General features: G+C 46.2%; 1 protein-coding gene across 2 annotated transcripts in view; it reads left to right on the top strand.

The window, feature by feature from the left end:
* Positions 1-10,166: 10,166 nt before the first annotated feature.
* Positions 10,167-15,749, top strand: part of VAC14 (VAC14 component of PIKFYVE complex) — a 93,455-nt gene continuing 87,872 nt past the window's right edge. The window contains exon 1 of one of the 2 annotated variants that reach the window (XM_072934485.1): positions 10,167-10,181. The gene's annotated coding sequence lies outside the window, so the exon portion shown is untranslated. Of the gene's footprint in view, positions 10,182-10,650; positions 10,671-15,749 lie in introns of those variants that run through there. The other variant, XM_030282068.4, reaches the window with a different exon arrangement.

Genomic DNA, 15,749 nt, shown 5'->3' with positions numbered 1-15,749 from the left:
AGATCATGATGTTGGCTGAAGTTCAGAAGAGTTAAGTTAAACTGTGAAACTTGTGTCTTTGGGTCTTGGAGAGCCAGGCCTGTGGGAGAGGTAGTGAGTTCCTGCTACAGCAGTAACAGAGGTGTCTGGTGGGTACAGCCTGCAGTGAGATGTAGGAGACACAGGGACTGATTTGCACTCAGTTTCTCAATCCTGAGAACTAAGTCCTGAACTTGGCTGCACCCTCTTCTTCTGATAATCTGAAAAAATATATATTCTTTCTCAGATTATCCTCTGATGTCACCCCCTGGAGTGTTATGTGCATCCTGCCATCTGAGGGCAGGAATATGTAGACGGGGGGCAGGAGTAGGAAGGGAATGGGATGGAACACAGCGAGGCTGTGAATTCCTGGCTATAATTCCCCTTAACTTCCCCCATAGTTTCTCAGTTCCAGCAAAATATCTGTAAAAGAATAGGAAAAATAATTCCATGTCTTTCCCACACCAGACAGTGATCCCCTCAGGCCTCAGCAGAGACCTCCAGCAATCCTGGCACCACTGCTGGGGCAGACACAGGAGTAGAGTAATCCAGCTCTGGGGCTGTGGGACTTTGTCTTTCCTCCCCTCTCTGCAAAGTCTCAGGTCCAGCACATAAAGAGGGCTGGCCCAAGGCTTCTCCACTAGCCAGTAGTGATGTTCTCACTGGTGGTAATGGGAACAGGTCAGGCCTAATTGCAGCAATAGTTCCTTAATGAGTAGAAACTGCAGCATTTTCATCAGCTGTCACTACTGACACGTATAAAGTTCAGCTTGCCCACGGCTCCAGTTGTTCTCATTATTTGTGTCTGTGTTGCTCTAATCATCACCAAACTCCACAGAGTTTTTAAGGTGAAAAATTTGCCACCAGTAAAGCACCTAAAACCAGGAACTTTTGTTTTCTCAGTGGGGCCGTACAAGAGCCCAAAGCCCAGCAGCTCAAGTGAGAATGTGTTTCACTTCAGCTCTCCCTAAGCATTAAAGCACTGAATTTTGTGTCACAGCCAATAATTGTTTACCTGGGGACAAATCCTAACTGCTCCTGCTAAATTCAAAGCGCACCAAAACATTTTCATCATTATTTCCAAAATAATGCATGGAGCATGTCTGGTGGGCCAAGCAAACAGTTGCCAGCTTGGATGACATCCCAGAGTCCCAGACTGCATCACTGGTGAATACACAGAAACCTCCTGTGCAGCTCCCTTGACGTGATCCTGGTAATGGTGCTTCATTTAACTGGGATTGAATTCTTCGGGCTGTAAATGGGATCCTCCTTTTGGGTCTTGTTTCCATGTCACTGTATTGTTCTAATCTGTATTTGCACTCATTCAGAGTTTTAATTGTGCCTCCTCTTAGAGCAGCTTTCATTGAAATGCTGATAAAATATGCCCTTTCGCAGGCTAAAATGGAATTCAAGGTAAAAAGCCCCAAACAACCACACTGCAAATTAAACAATAATTATTCTTTGGTCTTCAAAACTTTTATTCTCCCTGTCTGATTCCTAGGCTGTAATCTCACAGGACAGGTAGTGCCCTGACATTTGCATCCCTTAAGGTGATGTTTATATGTGGCAGGAAAATAGAGATTCCTGAGGCAGTCAGTGTCAAGTTGTGCATGCAAATAGCTCTTAACCCTCTCTGTGCTCTTCACAAACCATCCTCAGATGGGATTGCTGGCAGTTGGACCCTTGAGCCTCATTGCAGAGAACTGGGGGAAAATGCAGAGGCGGGGGGAAAAAACCTGACATAATCTCTGATGAAAATGAGGCATGAGATCACAGGAAAAAATAAAGCATATTTTAAAATGGCTAATTAGGGAGCTGATGTGAAGCTCTTCAGTCACCTGTGGAATGGCAGTGAGTTCTATGGGATGTATTAGAGTCACTGGGGCTTGGGGAAGATGATGAGTAACTACAGGCCTGGGCGTGCTTAGCTGGCAGCAGGGGAAGCTGTAGTAGAGGCTACACAGCATTGCAAATGGGCCAAGGGGAATTGTCAGCTTGTTAGTGAGTGTTCAGCTGCTGTGCAGAGCAGCATGGGGTTGCCAGCTGAATATAAGTGTGCTGTGATGCTGAATCCCTTTCTGCAGTTAAAGCTGATGCTGGGTTTGGCTGAATTAGCTTCCTTAGGTATGTGAGGCCATCTGTGCAAGGGCTTGGTGGTGTGTTAGTGGTCAATGTACACGTGCAGGGAACTCCCAGCCCTGGCTGATTACTGCTGTTTGAGGCTGAACAAGGAACTGTAGTATGGATGTGCCAGCACCTGCAAACATCTCAGCTACCCACCAGGGTAAAGCATCTGAGAAAACTACTGCCTTGCTCTGGTCTCATCTGTGCTTTTGTGTAGATGTTGCAGAAAACAGACATCTTTTCATATCTCTGTTCTTTCTCCTTAAGAACCCCCTTCCTACCAGTTGTCATCTGTTTGGCAAGGCTGGCATTCAATCGGTGGTTTCCAAGAACTTGTTTGAGAAATGAAATGAAATGAAAAGAAAATCCTATTGATTTGGTCTCTAGATCAAGCCTTTTTCTTTTTTTCTTTTTTTTTTTTTTCCTTTGTAAATCCCTCGGTGGATGTGGATAGGCAGCAGGGTTTAACTGAGGCTTAGCTCTTGTCGCCTTGCATTTTATATTCCTGAGATCACTCAAACAAGTTCCTGAGTGCTTTCCATTTATATTGACTTCAGCCAGAAAGGAGGATGCTCAATACTTGCCTAAGCAACTCACTACCACATTAAGTATTTATCTGAGTCACCCTTGTGTTGTGCAGGACACCAGGGTGGGAATAACAAAACCCTTTTTGGGTTCAAATCAACCTTGTGTGAGTGTCTGAGGGGGCTCTGATGCTGCTGTGAGCAGCATTAAATTACTATTGAGCCAAATTCATGGCAGCAGACCCTGAGCTGCCATTGGCCACCACTGTGTTGTCCATCTTCATGCAACTCTTCATTCATCCAGACAGACTGGGAGCAGCTTCTTCTAAGTGCTCAGAGTTGGGGAAACTTTCTGCTTCCCAAGGAGCAGCCTCTTTTGAGTCCAGAGCTTCACTGTGGTGCACCAACTGATGTAATCTTTTCCATTTGTGTTTGGTGCTGGCAGCTGGTAGTAATTTATTGTATCCTGTGAGTTCTAAAAGATCTGGTTTCCTGTGTTACTTTAATGTGTAAGCCAGATTGATGCTGCAGTTATTACAAGACCAAGCTTTGCCTTGGACTATCAGGAATTTTAAAACTTTGCAGAGGGATTTTTCCTTCTGCCAGTCACAGGTGGCTGTTGCTCCTTCTGCTTTTTCTTCACTTGTGAGAATTCCCAGCAGCACAGCTGTTTCCTGTTGAACTTTTATGTCCGTGTATGTTCGCTTCAAAGTGAGTTGAGGACTCAGTTATTGTAGGCAAAAAAAAAAGGTGTAAATAGCAGTTTGTGCAATTATATGTTGATTTTGTGTCTTAATAGTTGCAGTGCTGCCACAGATGCACGATTGGTATCTAATGCTTTATCCAGCTGATTGGTTATAGGCTTTTATATTTCCAATTAATTAGCTTGATGGGTGAGCCTAATTGGTCTCCGAAGTGCTCATTTCTGTCAAAACAGCTAATAGGTAACAACTGCTTCCTGCCTTTGTTGCCCTTGTCTAGAACCACTTGTAGTAATGATTTTTATACTATTTTAGATAAGGTTATTCTGCTGCTTGCAGACAGAGTATGGCCTTTGCCCTCTCACCAGGACTCAGTGTTTCAAGACAGATAGTCTGTCATTCTGAGGGTACATGAAGGGGAATAAAGTTTGTGCTTCATTTGCTCTAGGTTTTTTTGCACAGCTTTATAGCTCCACAACTCCCTTCTGACAAAATCCCTGCTAAAGCAACCTGCAGAGTTGACTGCATGAGCACAGACTGGGAGTTGTATACTAAGAGGGTTATTTGGAAGTTAAAACTCTCCTTTGGGCTGTTTTGTTCATCCCCATGTATGCACAAAACCAGATTTCCTGTGAGCCCACACAGCCCATTTTTAGTACATAAAGGATTTCTGGAAGAATGTGGTTTCCATCTCTTTGCAGGTCATCCTTGACCACAGCTTGCCTACTCCATCATCCCAGGAGATCACGAATATGTTCTTAAGTGTTGTTACCTCTGGATGTGTTTCAGGGCAGAACTGCCCATTCATTAGATTCTTCTCCTTGTGAATCAATCAGCATCTGCTGAGAAGAAGTAGAGCAGCTTGAAGGGTGATTGATTTATTAAGTGGTATATTGAGTCTGTCTTTGCTTTCATTCTAATGGTCTGGCAGTGTTTTCCCCATGGACCAAAAGAAATGTTTCAGCCAGGCAGGTACCCCAAGTGTATCATTACTGTAGCAGCAATAAAGATTAAAAATGGCCCATGGCCCCCTGGCCATGCAGCAGCACTGCCTTTCATCATCCCACAGTTTTGGTGTCCTTTCCAGTATATTCTGGAAGGCTCCTTCATGCTGGGCAGAACAAAGCTCCTGTGCTGGCTCCCAGATATTCCTGTGCTGGAGTCTTTCATCCAGCAACACACACAGATCTTCCCTAGCACAGTGCAGAGGAGATAATGGGGAGTACCTGGCTGCACAGTGAGGAGCCTGATTGAAAATGAGTTGACTTTTATCATGCCGGAGATCTGTCTGAAGAGCCACAACCAATCCTGTACCCACTGCTGGCTCTGGTCATAGCCTTCCGTCTCCCACTTCATCCCCATCAGTTTTCATGTGGTTCCTCATGATGCTTTTGGCTAGAGACCCTCCTCTTGGAATGTGCTGCCTGGGTTCAGCAGGTGCTTGGCTGAGGCCATGATGGAAACTTCTGATCTTTAACACCAGCAATGCTGATGATGAGGATGCTCTGAGGTTTGTTGTAATCTGGGAATGACTCAGCTGTGCCCACAGAAGAGCTGACAGCAAAGCCCAGTCTTCTAAAAAGCTGGGCAAATGAAATTGAACTTGCTTTCTGTAATAGCCAAATTTGACTGTCATGCACTCCTAAAAAGATTTAAAATCCAAATTCAGCAAAGAGGGAATGACAGAGATAGAGGAAGAATCGTCTCAGAAGATGAAACACAGCAAGGGCTGTTTTATTTCTATTCTGTCTAATCAATCTGGCTACCAGCTTTCAAATATTTAGAGCAGTAGTTGATGAAGGAAAGTACCAGCTGTTGAATCCTAGGAAAATGTTCTTTATAAACCCTGAAATTTATTTTGAAATCTTGTTCAAGGGTTTGCTCATCCAATCACTGAGATATACTTTCAGGCTAAACAAAATGTGTCTTTCTATTTAAGAACAATTTGTACTGCTCTGAACAGTATTCCCTTCTCCACCAGGCTGATCATGTAGTATTAGATTTATTCAGAGAGATGTTTTAGCTTTTCTCTAAATTCCCCCTCAGACTTTTTACAGGCCCCACAGAGGATAACCCAGGGCTCAATTTCTTCACTTCCAGGCAGTGAAAAGTGATCACAATGTGCTGAGATACCTTTGTCCATAGTCATGCAGCTAGATGATAAGATAAAACACAGCAGTGTTACTCCTGTGTCAGAGCCTTGTTCAGGACTGCACACCCAAAAAACATCTGCTCTGCTGTTGTATTAAAAAATCTGGCTTTGAATTTCAAGTCCAGGCGTTGCTTTGCCCAGGTTGTAGAAAGAGCTGTGTCCTACCATCTGTAGGAAATGTATCCAAAGGATGTAAGGGTGAAAGAATTGACAGCATGTAATAAGATCGTGTTGTGTAAATAATGATAGGGCAGATCCATCTAGATTCAGTAAATGTGCTTTCATGGCAGCAGAGCATCTCAAGCTGCACACCATGGACATTACTCTGTCAAGTGAAATGCCTCGTGCTGAATTGCTGTACAGAGATTTATTTTTTAAACATATGTATTAAACAACCAAGAGTCTTAAATGAAATGTCACATTTAATTTGGCACCCAAGACATGATTTCTGCAGCTGCCCTCAGCCAACCCCAACAGCTCCATTCTCTGTGTCAGTTCCTCTGCCTGGCAGAAAGATCTGCAGCATCCTCCCAACTCCCTGGCATCTGTGCCTGCTCTCCTGTACCAGCCATTTGTGGGGGTATAGATGCAGCATGTGCAGCTACCTCTGTGTGGTACAAGGTGCTCTGGCAAAGCCTCCAGACTTCGGCAGAGCCCTCGGTGCTGGCAGCCAGGAGTGTTGGGGTGGCTGCGGCCCCAGTTCCTCTCCGGGAGCGCAGCAGTTGGGGATGTTCAGCAAAGCGTGCAGAGACAGGCAGAGCATCTGCTTCCTCCCCCCTGGGCTCTGGAGTTGGCGTTTTCCTGGGCTAGAGGCTTTAGTCTCATCTTTGTTTAATAGCTTCTGATGGTTTTATCTTCCAAGCATCAGTCCGGGTTCTCTCTGTCAGCCTCTATGGCCTCCTCCAGCAGTGTGTTCCAAAGAATGGGATATTCCCTGGAAGAGTGCTACTACATTTTTGTCATTTCTGACTGATAACATTTTCAGGCCCTTGGGCTCCTGTTTAATGACAAATCATGACAAACTTTTCCTTATTCCCATATCTCAAGCCATTCAGGATTTTGCAAACCTCCTCTATCTTCTCTTCGATTTCTGGGTTAAAAAATCCCATTCAGTCTTCATATAGAAACTGCTCTGTACTTTTAAACTTCCTTTCTGTCCTTCTTTATTTAATTTTAAATGCTTCGGGGATCATAACAATACCAAATACTTCAAGACTGATGTGGCTGTGGGTTTAGACAGGGAGATGATGATAGTTTCCATGGTGTTCATTTTGTAGTGGTTTGTCAACTTGAATGTTGTAGAGTGTTGGGTTGTGCTTCCTCAGCTGTGTTCCTTCCTGCTGTGGGCTATCACTTCACTTGTTCTTCTGGGTCCCCCTTTTCTGCCCACATGCCCCCAGGCATCCTTGTCATCAGCAAGGGATCAGGAGAGACAGGAAGGTCTGCAGGAGACCCTGGGCAAGCTGGGGCTCCTCAGAGTCACCTGAACGACTTTGATGCAGAATTCTCTGTCATCTAAGTGGCCTGCCTAAGCACACCTGAAAAATCTCAGTGTAAATACTGTCACCTTGGGAACAAATCTCTACAAACATAGCCAGAATTAGTGCTTAAAATGGTATCCAGGACATCCTCACACAGCTGTAGGGATGTGATAAATGTACTGATTCATGAAACTGCTCAATCAGCTAAAAGCTGTGCCACTTTTCTTCTGGTCATCCACAACCAGAGTTATGGCACAGCCTGCTTCCAGTGGAAGGCTTTTGGTACTCAGAAGAGGAGGACCAACTGAAACTGAGGTGAATTTGAAAGATGCATTTCAGTGAGATACTCTGCCCAAGGGTAAAACTAATGTATGGCTTCAGGGAATATCTGTCTTTTCAAATGGTTTAGGTTAAACCATCCCAGATATCAGGGTATGTGAACCTGGGCTTAAGGGTAAAGGAGCTCAGAACTCCCTATTCCAGTTCCATCTGTACTCCAGCTGAGGATGATGTTTTGGGGAAGAATTTATTGCAATGACTGGATTTCCTCAGAGAGCAAATTCTTGTTTGTGGGAGCCACAAACCATTGAGGTACAGAGATCTCTGGGCTACAGAGGGTCCATGAGGCTGAGGAGAGTGTCAACACTCCTTTACCTGCACTGAGCAGTAGAACTTAGCCCAGTGTAGATGGGTCAGCTGTCCTGGTGCTCCCTGCAGTTCCCTCCACTCCAGCTTGACAAGATGTCAGGCTCCATTCCAGTGCTGTGCCGGGCAGGTGCCTTTGCTGGCCCAGACTGTTGAGGCCACCCTGCTGTAGGATGTTGCATTGCCCTGAACTCTCCTGATTTTCAGCACAATGAGGAATTTCTATCCTTCCCTAGAGGAGGGGGAGGGTTTGGAGGTGGAGGGTTCTGCAGGGAAGGCAGGGCGACACAGGGCTTGGAAATGCATTTGGCTGGGGCACCATGGGTCTTCATGGTGGTGAGAGATGGGGCTGTCTCTTCAAAGGATGTGTTTGGGGAAGCTTTGAAATTCCAATTTTAGGCAGTAGAGAAACACTTCCAGCCCAGGGGGATGGATTGAAAATGACACTGAAAAGCTTGGGTGATTCAGGGAGTCCTTGTGTGACTTTTCAGACTTGTATGGATGTGGGTTCATAAGAGTTAGTCTGAACCCAGAGCTGATCAGGAAACTGCCTCAAACTGCAGCACTTTTTAAGGGCTTCTGAGCAAATAAAGTTCAACGTAATTAGGTCAGAAATGCCTTGCAGGCCAAATCTAGTTTTCCACTGTTCTCTATTTAATTACACAGTGTCTGACTTCCATGTAAGCGCAGTGTTAAAAGAAAATCTCACAACCTTCTCTCAATACTTCCCTGGACCATTCTTTTCCCTTTTCTTCCCACCTGCCTGTCTGAGCCCGGACTCTGAGTGATCTTCTTTCACCTGAGAAATAATCAGGTTTCCCCACAGCTGAGTTTGACCAGATTTTTTTTCTACTTAAATTTGCTTTCACAACAGCTTGTGTCCTAGACTTTGACCTGGACATTCTTCCTTACTTACAGTCTTTGGGATGGCCGTAGCTCCAAGGCCACTGTCCTGGTGTCAGAGATCTCAGAGCAGAGAGCACTTTCATGAGAGGAGGCAGTGCAGGACCTTGCACTGGGAGGGGACCTGAAAATCCCTGGACCATGAGAAGGTCTATCCAGGAGTTTGTTCTGTCTCCCTCCTGCAGGATTTTTGGGACATCGTGGTGGAATTTTTGTCTGTTGATGGAGGTTGAGTCAAAGGTCACTTGTCCCAGTGGTGGGAGCCCTCCCCCTGCCTGGCACTGTAGGTCAGCCATGGAGAGACGTCTCCGATCGCGCTCCGCAGGGAGCAGCCCCAGCGAGTATTTTTGGTGCTGGTGACAGCGTTAGCCTGAGGCTCTGTCTGTGTGCAGCTGGTAATGTCCATGACTGTATTTCCTCTCTAATTGTATTTGAATTGGGCTGGGTGATGATCACTGTCCTGCTTATACTGCACGCCCTCAATTCACTCCATATGGTGCTTCCACTCATCCTCCCAGTTGTCACCTGCTGGTTCATCTTGGCCAGGGAACTGGACCATGAAGGGGGGACAGTGACCTGTCAGCTCAGAAGGAACTGTGCTGTAGCAGTGCTTCCTTTCTTGTCTTGGTAGTGTTCTTTAAACAGTAAAGTGGTTTCTGCTGCAGCTACCAAGCAAGGGAGAGCTGGTGGAAGTCAGTGCAGGCAGATAGAGTTTGCTTATCCCTGCAGGTCCAAAAAGGAAGGAACGAAAAGTGATGGTGGTAACCTGCAGCTGAAACTCAGCTGCTCCTTGCCTTCCCGGGGAAGTCCTGCAGTAGGTGCTCCTTGATCTTTATCTACCTCCCATGAGCAGCTCAGTGCCAGGAAAAGCCAGCTGAGGTGCTGGTGGATTCTTCCTCAGTTGTGGCAGTGGCTTTGAGCCAGGAGGTTCTCTTGAGGGCTGCTGGCTTTCGAAACCTCTCCTGAGCTTCTAAGTGTGGAGTAGAACTACCTGCTGTGCCAGTGAACAACAAGGGATCCTCTGATCCATTGGAGACCCCGTGGTGCGGGGTCAGCCCCTTGCTGAGGAGCTACTGCTGCTCCTCCCTGAGTGCTTTGCTGTTCCTGCACTTCCATTTCTCTCTGCAAATATGTGGCTTATTAAACAACCAGCTGGGTTTGTCTCTTCTGTGGCTGCAGGCAGTATCCCAGGGTGTGTCAGCAGGAGAAGGGTAAGTTGTTTGATTTTCTGAAGGAGTGCAGAGTGGCCACTACTAGCCGAGAACACTCTGTTCTTCTCACCTGCAGTAGTGAGAGGGCAAAGGTGCAAGGAGACCCCATGCTGTTCTACGATGACATTTTCTGCTTTGAGCCAAAAGTAAGTGATGGCTGAGAACCTCCCTTCCTGCTCCTCTTCCTCCTCATTCCTGAATGAGGTTGCTTGACAAATCCCTGCCTCAGCTGGTTTTGTGTGCCAAGAGAGAAGTCATTGGGATTCTGGTGAGGCCAGAGAGCTGGCTGCAGAAAGCACTTCTGCCCTGTGGGCTCCTGGCAGGGACGGGAGCCTGCCAAAGCTGAGCTCTGCTGCAAGGGCTCAACATCGAGGGCGTTCCGTGTGTGTCCTTGCAGTGTCTGGAGGGATCAGTTATTGCAGGTAAGGACACATCTTACACATGGTGTTTAGGGACTAACAGAGGATGTTGGAGCACTGTCAGTTCACATATTGACCTGAAGCATGTACTGGTTTTCTGTGGAAAGGAGGCCAAATTCTTCCTAAGGTTAATCATGGAAATGCCAGTTCCTTCCTGTAACCTGGACTGAACCATGTCTGAGTCTCCTTTCCAGTGTCATTTGTGAGCTTGGACACAAGGCTGGCAGGTTTAAATGGACTTTTCTATTGCATTCTATTGCAGGGACGGAAAATATTCTGCTTTTCTGTTTATACAAGCAAACCCTGAAGTCCTTCCATCGACCAGAGCCCAAATTCTGAGTATTTGCACAGGGTGAGATGAAGAATGCCTACTGTCTATGCAGTGCAAAATCCCTTTTCATCTTTGAGAAAACTCTAAAATATACATAATCTCTGCTTTCTTTTGGTAAAAGGTTAAACACCATTTTTTCCCAAGGAATGGGATTGTTATAGGTAAGTCATGTGATGATTTGCTCTTGCAATTATGGAATGATTATTGTGTATATGTTAAGAGAAGTTTTATTGATGTATAGTTACGTTATTGTGGTTTGTTTAGACCTTCTCTGTTTACCCATAGTCCCCTTCACCCCCCCACTGTTGCCACTGGATGGTTTTAGTTGTGGGGGGCACCTGGAGAGAAGATGTGTAAGAGGGAAATTTTGTTACTAGGAGGCACTGCGTGACAACACCTGACCTCCAATTAAGTTACAAGAAAGCAGTTTCCAAAAAATGACAGCGAAGAAGAGTTGACTGACAGACTTTGGGAGGGGCCAGGGTTGGCTGATGTAACCCCACGGTACAAAAGGCAGAGCAGCCATTTGGTGAGCGAGCACATGGCAGCCAGTCACAAAAATTCCAGCACTGTTGTTTTTCCTTATTCAGTCTTCTGTTGTGTTTTTTGTGAAGGTCTAATAAGCCTTTGGAATTTTTAAAAGTGAGGGTCATTTCTCACAGGGATTATATTCTCTTCTTGGTTACTCCTATAGTCCATGTAAGGCTAAGAGTCACCATTGCCAGAACAATGCTAGTTTCACACCACTGCAGCTGATAGCAGCATGATGTGGCCAAATGTTTGTCAGAGCACTAGGAATATTGCAGAAAGTGGGAGCTGGTGAGCTGAGCATTAAGAGCATCCTGTGGTGTGCTGAGCTGATTTTGTAGTGTTTCCCAGGCTCCTGCTTTTCACTAGAGTGGGGCCATGTCTCCACAACTAGCTTAACCTGCCCTGTGCTCCTGAAGTGCACTAAGGTGAATTCCAAAAGTTTGATGCCCACAGTAGAGTCCTTGCACTCCATCTAATGATGGACAGACATAAATCATAGCTTAGCCCCAAATCTTGAGTGAAAACCTTTCCTAAGTGGCTGTTTTAATGTTACATGGTTTGCTCTAGGACTGAAAACAAATGGGCTACTACCTTCTGTTTTGTCCAGCATTACTGATCTTTTGATTTCCTTTAATGCTGTTATTTGTGGAACAGTTGGTTTCACATTTGGAGTTTTGGTCCTGTCTGTCTCTCCCCTGCTCTAGCATATGGGTGTCTTTACCTCAAATTATAGTATTTTCTCCTCTTTTATCAAATACAGAATCTAAAATTCCACTGCCAACAATCTTCTCTGTGGTGATGGTTTTGTAACTTTTACCTTGGACAGACACTTCACTTGTGCTGCCAGTCCATCTGCTGGAGAGGCCCCCAAAGCTGGGACCTTTCTGTCTCTGACCTTCTGGCCAGCAGTGGCTGCTCTCTCCCTCCCACACATCACCATTATGTCTGTGAGCATCCTATAGAAAATCAGAGTCTTTTGACAGGTAGCTGGAGGAATTAATTGCTTCCAGAAATTAGGAAGCTGGTGGAGGGATAGTAGTCTTGGAAAGGTTTCCTGGGCAGGGTGACTTTGCAGGGCTTGTGCAGAAGCTTTGCTGTGTGGGCCACTAGCTGCCAGTATTTTCAGGTGTTGCTGTCTCTAGAAGCTGCAGCAGGTCACTGTAGTCTGTAGGGTTAAGTCAGTGATGAAAATCCTAACAAAAAGAGGAGGCAGGGATTTTTGGAATCACCATGTGACCATGAACATTGTGAGCATCCATCCAAGCCTGTGGGAAACAAGCTGTTATGCAACTCTGACTTGCCGAGCGCATCTCAAATTGTGTTTTATTTTTGCAAATACACGATGGGTCAGCAGAAGCAGCTGTGCAAGAAGCCCAGGTGGCTACCAAAGGAGAAAGTCCTTGGTTTTTGCTGCATACTCCCCAACACCAGCTTAGCTGTAAATCACACTGCAGACACATGGGAGCTGACTCCTTGGAAATAGAAACCAGAGGAAAGGGAGGACAAGGATTTGTTACCATTGCCCTGACCTTGATGAGTCATTACAATTGCCTGGTCATGACTCTCCAGTGTCATGTGTTAACTCTGAGCTGATGGAGGTGGTCTTCAAGGTGGCTGGGTTATGGACCTGATGTTGGCTCAGGAGGTAACAGTATTGTTTGTTCCCCAAATCAAATCTGGTCCCCATTCCAAAGGAGAGGTTACTGCTGAGCACTTCAATGTTTGGCAGAAGACACCATGTCCAGTGGGACATCTGTCCATCCCACAGCTTGTGGTGGCTTCAGTTATTTATGGAAAGAGGCAGATGTTAGCTTTGGCACTGCCTTTCTCCTGAGTGCCCTGAACTAACAGGCTGCTCTTTGGGTACCATTTCAGTGCTTCTGTTACCAGCTTGGAATTGTTTTTCTGTCTGCTCCAAGCAGTGATTTCCTTTCTGTGAATGGCTTTCCTCCTCTGCCAAACTGAGGCAGTGATTTGGCCAAACATTGTTGGTATCCAGCTCTTCAAGATCAGCTTTTTCTTATCTGGGCTGGTGGAGATCCAGCAGATTCTCATCATCTAGGGACTGGGTGAGGGGAAACAGGATCCACATACATTTCTGGTTGCACAGAGATCACTTCTGTAGCTGCAAGTCACTGTGAGCTCACCCCTCCTGTATTGTGCTGCTGGATGCTGTAGCAAAGCCAGGGGACAACAGCTGGAGATTTTGTGCTGGAGATTCTGTCTCATAATCCATCCACTGTATTTCAGGCCACCTGCCCATGGCAGCCTGGCAGAGGCTGACATGGTGCCAGAAGTGCTGCAGTGTAATGTCCATAGCTCTGCATAGCTTGACTTCTGTCCTGGTTAGCATCCACTGTAGTTTTCTGTGCTCTGGCTCAATGGCCATCCCACAGAGAACAGGTCAGCCCAGAGCACTGGCTGCTGAGGTGTCCCGAGCTTACAAACACCTGTAAGCTGTATTCTGTAAGGGTGGGTAACGAGACCTATCCTTTGGACTAGTAGTTTTATTTCTCCTGTGGGGAGGTAGGCATGTGAGGACCTCTCAAACAGCATTTTTTAAGTTCCCAACATTTTCTAGCTTTATAGTCTGACATACTGCAGTAATGAAAGGAGAAATGGCAAAAATTTTCCAGAATATGCTATATCTTCAAAGAATTTGGTTGAATAGTACAGAATAACAGACTATGTGTAACTGATGATTTCTTCTTACTCTCCAGCTTTGGAGTCAAACACCCTGGCTTTCAGTTCCTCTGACAGTACAGGGAAGCTCTCTGTGATGTATTGCCAAAAGCTTTTGTCCAAATCCACTGAATCCTGCAGAATGGTGATTTGATCTCAGGAGATCAAGAGTCTTGCACTTTTAACTGGTTTTCTTGGGAGCAAGGATATGAGTGCAGGCCTCCAGTATCCACTGCTGCAGTTGGAACAATTGCTGCAAATCACTTTAAGCAGCAGTTGACTCAGGCATGCAAGTGGAGCTGTCTGGGTGCCAGGGCTTAGCAGGGGAGCAGGTAAATTTGCTATCTTAGTCCTGTTCACCCACAGCTCAGTAGACAGTAACCAGAGCAGGACAGATGACGTGGACACAGCTCACAGCAAGACAGAGCCGTCACAAGCATCAAGCACGGGCTGGTTATCATCTCCCACCCTTGTCCCTGCCTTCTGGCCCTGCACCCCCTTCCCAGGTCCCCTGCCCAGTCAGGTCTGTCCCTTTCCTTGCTTCTGTGATATATTGCTGTTCCTGTGCTCCAAAGCAGTGGGGTAAGATCCTTGTGTCAGTTATATTTCTGTCACAGATGTGCTGGCCTTGGCATTTGACAAATCCCAAAGTCAGCTAAACTTACTCAGCTGGAACAGAGCACTGTTAGTAGATGCATATTCATCAGGCCAATAGTTCTTTTTAATTTTCTTCCTCTCCTGCTTAGCTTCATTTTTGCTTATGAATTGTATTACACTTGCTTCCATTAACAGGAGATGTATCGCCTCTGTCAGCCTCTGAGTAATAACCAAACTGCCCCAGGCAATTGAACTGCCCACAGGGCCAATAGATCTGATGGCAGCACATAAAACAGACCAGTGAGTACCATCAGCTTGCAATCCAGCAGGACGAACAGCCAAACAGCACTTTGTGAGGTGGTTGACTTGAAGGACTGATAGTGCTGTGTTAGGCTCCAAGAAGTTTGTTTTCTGGCCTTGGAAGAAGGAGGGATGCTTTCTGAGTTTCCCAGTAGTGATTTGGCTCTGAGACTTCCTTCTTGTTTGTTTGAATTTGGCTTCAGAGCAGCTAAAGGGTTATGTAGTGTAAAATCTGAAAAAGCAGAATCATATTTTACACCAAGATGCCCGACTCTTGCAAGAAATAACACAGTGCCAGAAAACAGGATGCTCATTTATGGCAGACACTGTCTGATAGCCAGCACAAACTCTAAGGTGCCTGCCCCTGGTAATCTGTTGTTGCACAGCCCTCACAAGCCTTGATGGCAGGACCAAGTCAAATTCTGGCATCCGTTTGCACCCTCAGCATCATTTCTCCTGTCGTGTCCCATTCAAATACCTTCTCCCCAGTTTGCTGTCTGGCATGTGAGTCTCTACAGAGCAAATGGAGGCTTTTCCTAGGAGTGATCTGGATGGCATTTCTGAAACTTGGGCTTATTTCTTTCCCACTTGTTGCTGAACTCCCCTCCCTTTTACTGCAGCTGTGTATTTTGGTTTTAAGGCTCAGGATGTGCTCTCCTCCCCTGCTTTACGCCCTTCTCAAAGATGACAACCTCGAACATCATCACTGCTCTTGACATTTCATTAATGGCCTTCCAGGCATATCAACAGGAGTTGTTTGTGTAGGTGATGGTGCTGGCAGGCCTTGGCAAGGCGATGCAGGAACCAAACGAGGGCTGGCTGCAGCTCTCTGGCATGGGCCACAGCAGCTGCAGGATCAAGCAGTGCCACTGGGCAGCTCAGGCCAGGCAGTTCCTTTAAGAGACATGCAGAACACAGTGGAGCTGAGGTGTGCAGTCACCTCCAGCTGTTGAGCTCAAAGCAAAGGCAAGCAGCTGCCTAGTGCATCCCCCTCACCGGGGAAGCGCTGCCCAGGGTGAGAGCACTGAATTCAGGCTATTAAACACACAGTGAGCAGCTGGGTGGTGAGCACTGGTGAGTTATTAGACTCTAATTAGCCAAGCCAGGAAAATGATCATCCAAGTGTTTCT

Source organism: Taeniopygia guttata, chromosome 11 (genome assembly GCF_048771995.1).
Source record: "Taeniopygia guttata chromosome 11, bTaeGut7.mat, whole genome shotgun sequence".
Lineage (NCBI taxonomy): Eukaryota > Metazoa > Chordata > Aves > Passeriformes > Estrildidae > Taeniopygia > Taeniopygia guttata.
The sequence above is the reverse complement of the archived record's forward strand: the minus strand, read 5'-3'. Positions and strand labels throughout refer to the sequence as shown.